Source organism: Balearica regulorum, chromosome 6 (genome assembly GCF_011004875.1).
Source record: "Balearica regulorum gibbericeps isolate bBalReg1 chromosome 6, bBalReg1.pri, whole genome shotgun sequence".
NCBI classification, from domain to species: Eukaryota; Metazoa; Chordata; class Aves; order Gruiformes; family Gruidae; genus Balearica; species Balearica regulorum.
In genome coordinates this window covers 6366312-6375584 of record NC_046189.1, presented here as the reverse complement: position 1 = coordinate 6375584, position 9273 = coordinate 6366312, and the positions used below count along the sequence as shown (strand labels likewise).

Sequence of the window (9273 nt, the reverse complement as noted above, 5' to 3'; positions counted from 1 at the left end):
AATGTCGTGATTTAACCCTGGCCAGCAACCAAGCCCCACGCAGCCAATCGCTTAACTCTATCCCAGCTGAAACCAGCACACCGAACCTGCGTTTTGACCATCCAGTCTAAGACACATATGGCCCAAATTACAGATATGAAATATTCTAGATCACCTGCTAAATTTCATGAAGAAAATGAGTGCTCAATATTCCTGAAAATCACACTTGAAATGAAGCTGGGTACCTAAAATGAGTGAGGCTTTGGAAAAAATAGAGTACTCGCTCAGGGTGGTGCAGCAAAATGAAACAAACCTGAAATTGGCATTTAGAGCTTTTGCACTGCAGTATGGGTTATGCTTAATGTGGATTCTGGGCACCCAAATATAAAGAAGAATAGCAATATTTGTCCTTACTGGATCAAAACACAGTACTTGTTTCAAAAACATTTATTAGGCTAATACATACACGACATACTCAGAATTGCTGGTTAAGATTCTGACAGACTGGCTTTTGCACATTCAATTTTAACCAACCCATTAGACCGATTTGTTTAGGAAATAGAAAAGGTGAGAGACTACCACTTTACTCTTTCATCTCCAGCAAAAGGAACTGAAACAAAGTGATTCTGACTAGAAAGGGTGAGACGAGCCGATGCTGTAGCTCCACCACAGCCGTGGCATCGCATGAGGGATGACTTTGCCCTTGCCTGCTTTGCGGAATACAGAAACAGTAATTGATGTCCTGAGGGGCTGAGGAGGAAAGTTCAGTTTGAGAAGCTGGTAAGTGACAAAGTAATAGGATATCTTTTATCGCTGGATTCTAGGAAATGGCTGGAGAGCAGTTTGTAAGCTAGCAGCAGTGTCGTTTCTGAGGTGCTGTAAAAATGTTTTTTTAACCTATCTCACCGTTATTCGTTCTCTTTCTCCAGAGGAAAAGGAGAAATCAGACTGAGCCGAGACTCGCATCGTTGGAAGATCCAGATCAAATCAGGTGAGGGACTTCGGGGATGCTTTTCTACGACGGTGGGGACAGTCGACCCACAGGCAGGGCAGGGTAGAGGGACACCGGTTCGGCTGAGCGCTGGGTACAGGGCGGGGGCCGGGCCCGGCTGTCACGGCGCACCTCAGCGCCGGTGCGCGACCGTCTCCCTGTAAACCCCGAACAGGTCCCCGCCGGCCGGCACTGCGCGCCCCGCACAGGCACCGGGGCAGCCCGGGGGCCCCTCCGCAATGCAGGGGCCGCTGCGGGCGGCGGGCAGGGCGCGGGGCGGGGCGGCAGCCCGGGGACCCTGCGGGAGCGGCGCCGGGGCCGGGGCGGGGCCGGGGGCGGAGGAGGGAGGCGGGTCCCGGGGGCTCGCGGCGCGCAGGCGGCCGCGTCCCGGCGACAGCGCCGAGAGCGGCGGGGCGGGCTGAGGCGGGCACGGCGGCGGCGCGCCCTCTCTCTCTGCCCCTCGGCGCGGCAGCGCGTCCCGGTGTCGGCGGCCGCCGCGGCGCTCAGGTAAGGACCCTCCCGAGCCCCCTCGCCGCCGCCCCGCTGCGGGCGGGCATTGCCGGCCGGGCGGACGGGGGTGCCCGTCGGACCAAGAGGAGAAGGAAGGACGTAAACGGCCGTTGGCGGCGGGTGAGGGGTCGGAGGGGCGCGCGGGGCCGGCGCCTCTGGGAGGGGTGCCCGCGCGCTGCCGTCTCGCGGCCGCCGGGAGCCGTTGGGGGCCTGGGGCCCGCGCGTGCCCCCTCAGCCGGGCGCGGTCGCTGACAGAAGGCGGACTCGGGGCGAAGTTTGAGCGGGTCGCCCCTGCGGACATCCCGGAGCCGTGGTCCGAGGTAGAGGGAGGGGGCGGCTCCCCGGTAACGCCTGTCTTCTCTTCGTAGGGGCAGTCGGCTTTTGCCAACTGCCTTCAAGGGTTTTGAGCATCAGTAGACTGTAAAACCCCTTAAGGGATGTAACCTTCTGTCCTCTCCTGCCCCCACCCCTAAGCTCCTCTAAAGGGATCTGTAAGGCTGAACAAAGAACGTTGTGTGAGACGAGGGGGTGCGATGGTTGTAAGCGCTTTTAATTTGCATCGGGGAGGGAAAAAAATTAATAAAATCATGCCTGGTATTGAATGGATCAGCCGTGGGGAGGAAACAACTCTGCACGGGGAGGCTGGTAACCGCAGTGAGGCGATGGAGAACAAAGCCTTTTTATGTAAGAGAAAATTATGCAAAATGTGCCTCACTTGAAGTGCTGCAGGTACGACCCGCGAGCATATGCAGCTCTGCGGTGCCATAATGTTGCGCTGAATGTGACCTACCAAATAAAGACTGCTTGCCTCAATTTGTTGCGTATATGTTTGAGACACTAATTACGACATACCGTTTGAATACAATGTGCTTTATGAAACACTTTTGGGAAAGAAGGGGGTGTGCCGCGCACCGGGAGAGTTGCTTTCTGTATGTAAGATACTGACATCATTTATTTCCCCATGCTAAGCAGGAACTTTCAGGTTTCCTCTGAATAAAGATATTCACCGATCATTGGTGGGTTTTCATGTAGGCTTCTTCCTGATATAAAATAGCAGGATTTCACATATAAGTGGTCATCAACATAAAATCATGCATAGAATGGGATATATTTGTATGTATTTTGTAAGTCTTGCTTACTGTAGTTCTCTAGCATCCCTTTTCATAATTTGTCATGTCTTTGTGCTTGTGTCAATAAATCTTCCTCCATCCTTTCTCTCAAAAATCATTTGCTGTCCAGCATTTGCACTGCTCGCAGCTCAGAAAACCTGTCCCTTTTGTTTTCGGAAGGATTCTTCCTTGCAAGATTGAAGCATATATCCTTTCTGTTTCTTCCCATTTCCTCCCTCAACCTTTGTTTTCGCCCTGTGAAAGAACCTGTTTCTTTTTACCTGTGCTGGTTTAGACTTGCAGGGATGTCTAGACTCATCTCATATCCAATACACCCAAGTAGAGGCTCAGCTGCAGAATGTATTTATTTTCTATAGCTTCTCTCACTTCCCTCCCGACTGGATGACGTGATCACAGCATCTCAGCCCTTGCTGGGAACAGAAAGAGAGAGAATGTGCTGAGAGCGCATTACCTAGTGAAGTTACCCCTGCCATTACTTCATAGATCACTAAGAAGTGATTCACGAACAATGAGAGAATGGGCACCTTCCCTGTATGTGCTAAAATCTCTCATCAGTTAGCACAGAGACGGTCCAGTTAAGTTTGTGGCCGGGTGTATATTTCTGCTGCTAAGGTTCTGAGTGTGATGTGTAAAATGGAGCCCAAACTCACCCTTGTAGCACCTGGGTCTAGGAACCGCTGAATTCCTCACTGCGTATTTAATTTCACCCATTTGCAAAACACTGATGATGCACTCAGCAGTGAGCAAGACCCCAATCTTAATGTGGTACCAGCCTTCTGGAGCTCAGACATTTACAGGTGAGCTAAACTAACGCTCTGAAAATAACCCCAGTGGCTTAGTGCGGAAATGAAACATGCAGGTGAGCCCTGGTGCAGCGGGGCTCTGGGAAGGGGTGATTTCAGCAGTGAGGTGCGGTGGCATAAGTTCGGTCTTCTCATCTTTTACCCAAGGGACAGGATTTGGTTAATGGAACTTTACAATTTGTTGTACCCATATTGTGCATTGCCTGTGGGTGTTTGAGAGAAGCCAAAGAGCTGTCATCGTGAGAATAAAAAGTTGCCGTTCTTCTGTGGAGAATTTTAGCACACTTTGAGCATGGAGGGCAGTTCATTGTGCTTATAATGCAGTTCGTTACATAAAGTGGCATTTGCACCCTGGATTTAGAGATCTGATGTAATTGTTACGGTATGTTATGTCGGTACCCACTTAGCTGTGCTCTTTAAATGTGTTCTGACAATAAAGAAGAGTCATCATTTAATGACCCCGAGGTACTGTGCCTGGGCACGAGTGATCTGATCATAGTAAAACCGAAATAAATTGTTACAGTCTGTGGGTTAAGAATTCCCTTGTTGCTAGATGTTTTTTCCAGAAGCATACCTTCCATTTCAGCCTGTGTCATGCTGCTTTCTACATGAGTTACTGTTTGCTAAATGATATACCTGGATTCATGAGAGGAAACATTTGCTATGTGTGCCGACACCAGAGCGGGCTCTGGCCCCATGCTTATTTAATGGTTGTCTGAGCCCTGGGAATTGCTAGAAATACCTAAACACAGAAAGGGGTGGGTGAGGCCCATTGCAGACTCTGCTGGACTATTTCAGCTATCACTCCCAAATGTGGTGTGTCATACACATGTGTTGGAGACAGGTTTGTTTTTTTAAAGGGGTGAGAAGAGGGAGAAGTCAAAGAATTGAGGTTGTGAGGACTTTATGATGATGGCTTTCAGAAAGTTACCTCTTTATTAGTGCAAGTTCTACAAAGTCACAAGGTACTAACAGAAATTGTAATGCTGCTGCAGAAATCTGATCTGCCATGATGGGACAAATGACAATTAGCTTAAGAAAGGGGAAAAAAAAAACCAAGGAAAAAAAACCCCACAAGCTCTGATAGTAGTGCTTCTCTATAAATGCTGGGTCAGTCCAAAGGCCTGAGTTCCTTACAAATCTTTGCCTATAGCACAGGCAGTGATTGTAATGAGAACTGATCTGGTATAACCTCTGGCTCTGGCTCACAGCAAAAGAGAAAAAAATGCACCCCTTGGCTTTATTGGGGTTCCCCAAAGAGGCACTCCTGCCTGTAGGACGTTTGTCGCTGAATTAAAGCCTTACCTAGAAAGGGATCTGGGAGTGTTGCAGTTAACATGCACGCGAATAAGTAACAGCCAGAAATTTGGAAAGGTGTAATATCCTGGGGTTGTAGGGGTAGGTGACTTTCCAAGATCCCTTCTAAACTGAATTATCGGATGATCTGGATATCTTCTTTGTATGCTACTGTAAAGTCCATGTGTGTACTTGATGAAGAAATAAAATTACGTATATGCTGAGGCACAATTGTTCCCTAAGACTCAAAGATGCTTGTTTTGGACCATCTGGATTTATTCAGTTGTTTAAACACATGCTTAATTGCCCTTGAAAGTGAGCCTTAAGCATGCTTAAAAGTTAAACATGTTTTTAACTGAAAAGAGAATGTTTTTGCTGAAAAGGGAAAGAGGTATGTGGGCTCAGTGGTGGAAGACCCTTGATGATGTTTGGTGGTACTCAGTGCCTTGAGACAAAGCATGGAAACGAACAATGTTCCGTGAAATCACTACGTTGCTTATCCCTCCCCAAACGCACATGTACACACTAAGGCAGAGAATGGGTGGGTCTTTACATGTTTAGGGCTGGTGCTTTTTCTTCTGTTCTTTTTGCTTCATGTACAGGTGTGCTTATAAGCAGCAGTTCTGTAGTGCATCTGCGCTAATGAAAAACAGCATGAGACTGATTTCCATAGGGTGGAGCTGATTTAGAGGATTGGTGCTGGAAACAGAGGTGGTTTCTTAAGCCGTCTGCCTCAGTAGAGGAAAAAGCTTTTATTTCATGGGTGGTTTTAATCACACATTATGCTAATAAAATATAGGAAGGTGTTTTAGAAGGAGATGCGATATGATAATTGTAATTGCTTTCTAGGTATTGGAGGAAAAGGACTGATGTATCCATGGGGTTAATTTGGATTGTTCTGGCCACACGGGTTGACTGTGCTAGCTGTTAAGAAGATTTGAGGTCTTGATTGACCCATTTTACTTTAACACTAATTGTTTGCTGCTGTATTAAGGAGAAAAGATGAGCTAATGCTGTTGCTCCTTATGGTTTTGTACTTACTGCTGTTTTTCCTTACAGCAGTCTCACAGATGAAACTGATCTTTGTTCTTTTGTCTTGATTAGGGAGGTGGGGGGAGCCTGTCACAATCATTCAAAATGGTAACGAGGCAGCAGTCTCAGAGTGTTGGTGTTTGTACTCAGTATCTAGCATCTTTGTTAGTGTGCCAGTTTGAAAGGAATAACGGTGAAAAGGTGAGGTTTGGGTGACCTCGGTAATACAAAGATTTATCAAATCTCTTTGTTTCCTGTAATCTGCGAGACAGGTTAGTGCTGGCTGATAGTCTTGACCAATATTACAATACACTGTGTGTTGTTTTTCTAACTTTCTGTGGTGTAATAAGTATTTGCTTATTTTAGCACATGGTGTCCATCTTCCAGATAAAATATGTATCTGTATGTTCATATAGTACAAGGGAGACAATGTCCCTATTACAAGCAAGAGTGTTAAGTGGAGAAAATCAATATAACTGTGTTGAATTCATTGATTCTGCACCTGACTTGCACCATCTGGAAAAAGACAATGCTTCTTTCAGCTCTGTTTTCCCATTATTGAAAATCTGGGGTACTTTTCTCCTTCAGGGAAATAATCAGTTTATACCTGTGAACTCTTAAGTTATGTATTTGTAGGTAGAATTTAGCCCCTCTGGCAAATTCTGCTCCTTGATTTACAGTTGGCACTCATGGGTACAGGGATATGAGGAATATTCCTTGTCTCGTGTTGGTCAAGCCCCCGGCAAGAAGTAGGAAGAGTTCTGTTAGTACTTCTACTAGCTGTAATGCGGTTAGATCGTAGTAGCTTCCAGTGAGTTGAGTCTATGAAAACTTACTTTTCTGTTTGTGAAACTTGTCATTTAGTCCCCTGAGGGAGATTTAAATTCAATTTCAATAGCAGTTTGCAAAGTTAGCTGTATTTAAAGTGTATGTAACCTCTGGATAAACAACATTAAAAAAACCCAAATACCCAAACCAAAGCAAAACCAGCAGTCCAATCATGTCAGCTAATTTGGCAGCATTTAATTATAAGACCTATTGATTCAATTAAGCCTATGTTTTCACTTTATTTTCTAGAGAGAATGATAGGGGCTGGTTTCTGGTTTAAATCTAGGAGCTATCAGTTCTATTTTGAGGAACATACGTTGTCTGTTAGAAGGGCTGCCTCACCATACAAAACCTGCCACTTTCCCTCAGGTTCTGATCTTGGATGAACAATGCTAGAAAATATCTCAAAATGAGAACATAGGGTAGGAATATTATAAAGGTTCAGAACTGAGTTATGGTTATGCTTTTGAAAACTCCAGCCTTGGTCCAAATTTGATCCAGAGATGGACAGTAGAAAGTGCTGTTGATCTTCAAAAGTGACCTAGGTGCCTCACTGCTGAGCCAGAAACACAGATCTGGGGGCTGTGAGTGCAGATCTGCCTCGTTCTCTTCATAGCTCAACCACGGTGCTGTCCAGGCTGTGCCCAGAGAAACCCCGGCTGGGTTTGAGGTAGAGTGAAGTCTCTCTTTTTTCTTTTTTCTTCTCCTTATTTTCTGTAGAAGGTATCTCTATAACTTGTTAAGCCAGTGCAGGCAACTGCAAGGTGCCAGACCTTAAGTGCAGGGACCCCCTTAACCTCTGGGAAAGCTCACAGACTGAAGGGGACTGTGAGGAAAGCCTCTCTTCTGTGTTTGCTGTGAAATGGGCTGAAATTGTGCATTCAAAAATTTGCTGTCAAATGGGCTGAAATTGTGCATTCAAAATCCTTTGACGTCAAGGTTTAGGAGTGGATCTGAATTCTAATGTTTTGGGGCTTGCTTTAGGTAACCAGCTCTTTCTGTACCAAGTTATTCTGTTTTCTGCAGCAGCCTTTCTGTGACGGATGGGTCTGAGAGAAAGATCTGATCCCCTCATGGGGAATTTATCTGGACTCTGGACCCAAGGCTGTACACTGCAATGCAATGACGTCCAATGCTGACATCTAACACTTGCTAATGTCAATGTGATTCCGCTGTCCCCTGGCCGATTGTGGGACAAAGAGACCCCACAGCCTTTTAAAGCCCCTGTCCTGTTCTTGCAGCTGCTTCCACATAACCTGCTAAAGTACGCTTGGGCACCCATTCCTGTTCTGGCCATGTGGTATCACTCAGAAGGCAGAGCTGCTACCTTTGTTTGAGCTACTGTGCCTATGGCTCGATGAACAGCAGCTGCATGTTCACATGCACAGTGCCTCTCACTGACAAATTCCTGTTTGCTGGTGCCTGATGTGCTTTTCAGGTGTCTCAAGCTGCTGTTTGGTGGTTGTGTTGCAGGGTGTGGCAGGCAGGCTGCTGCTCCTGTTTGCAGCAAGACCGTGTTCACGCGGTTAGGCATTTGTCTGCTTCCCTTGAGTCATGCTGAAATCCATACTAGCTTTTATTTCCCTCAGCAGTTAGAAAATGTTAAAGAAGGCTGAGGAGAAAAATCCCAGGGCTCAAAAAAGAGAGATACAGGGGTGGAGTTGAATGATTCGCAAAGGAAAAGAAGAGTAGAGCTTGCTCAAGGGGTGGTCTGGGTGTTCGGTCATTCATATTCCATCCTGCTTGTTGACCTGTAGCTTAGGGTGGGAGGGAATCAGACTGAAGCCAGGTGTGCTAGCCCTAAGCTGCTTCCTGATCTGCAGAGCTACCCTACCTTCCCTCAGTGCTCCTCTGCACCTGTATTAGAAAATATGTGGTACAGGGAGAAAGCCACAAGAATAGGAGGGAGGTTTCTGAATTAGGAGAGTCAGCTCCTCCAGATTGATATCAGAGTTCTTGATTTGCACTGATTTGGTCAGGGCAGAGTTTGGCCCTGAGGATGCTCTTCACAGGCTGTCAGCATGCTCAGAACACCCCTGGGAGTTAGTGTCTGTGCTGCCAGGAGTCCAGAGCAGACCTGGCATTTAGGGTTGGGGCTAAGTGTGCCTGGAAGGAAAGTGGCAAGTTAGTTTTTTGTCCCCATCTTTTCTAACATGATTGATTTGATGTCCCATAAAGAAAATCTCCCCCAAGAAAATGATGAAGAAACCCATAAATCAGGAGGAAGGAGACTGTATATACTGAAGTAGTAAAGGGAAAGTTGACAAACATATGTGAGAGAGTAATTAAAAACAAACAAACCTCTGTGTGTGGGGGAACAGTTAATAATGTGATTCATTCCAAAGAGCAAGGGATCGAGTGTGGTAAATAAGAGCTTTCATTCCCTGTTGTTCTGCAAAGTTAAGCTTTTCGGTGTACAGAGAGCTGGTTGTGCTTCTGAATAAGACTTAGCAAAATAGTGAATGTAAGCATTTCATATTACCCAGTGCTGTCTGTTACAGCATCTAATAAATTTATGTCTAAGACTTTGAATAAAAGACATTTTGTAATATGAAAAATTAATATCTATTTTATATTCCCCATAGTTTGCCAAAATTAGTAGCATTGATTTATACATAATACAGTCCTTTTGGTTGGATCATTTTAAATGGCATGCTACTAGTATTGCGTAAAACACTGTCAGTATTTTGAATGCAGTATTAAA

General features: G+C 46.0%; 1 protein-coding gene across 32 annotated transcripts in view; it reads left to right on the top strand.

The window, feature by feature from the left end:
• The first annotated feature begins 665 nt into the window (after window positions 1-665).
• Window positions 666-9273, top strand: part of MAP2 (microtubule associated protein 2) — a 228360-nt gene continuing 219752 nt past the window's right edge. For 29 of the 32 annotated variants that reach the window (XM_075756100.1, XM_075756092.1, XM_075756075.1 and 26 more), the window contains exon 1: window positions 1324-1477. The gene's annotated coding sequence lies outside the window, so the exon portion shown is untranslated. Of the gene's footprint in view, window positions 760-908; window positions 971-1323; window positions 1478-9273 lie in introns of those variants that run through there. The other 3 variants (XM_075756063.1, XM_075756068.1, XM_075756101.1) reach the window with 2 other exon arrangements.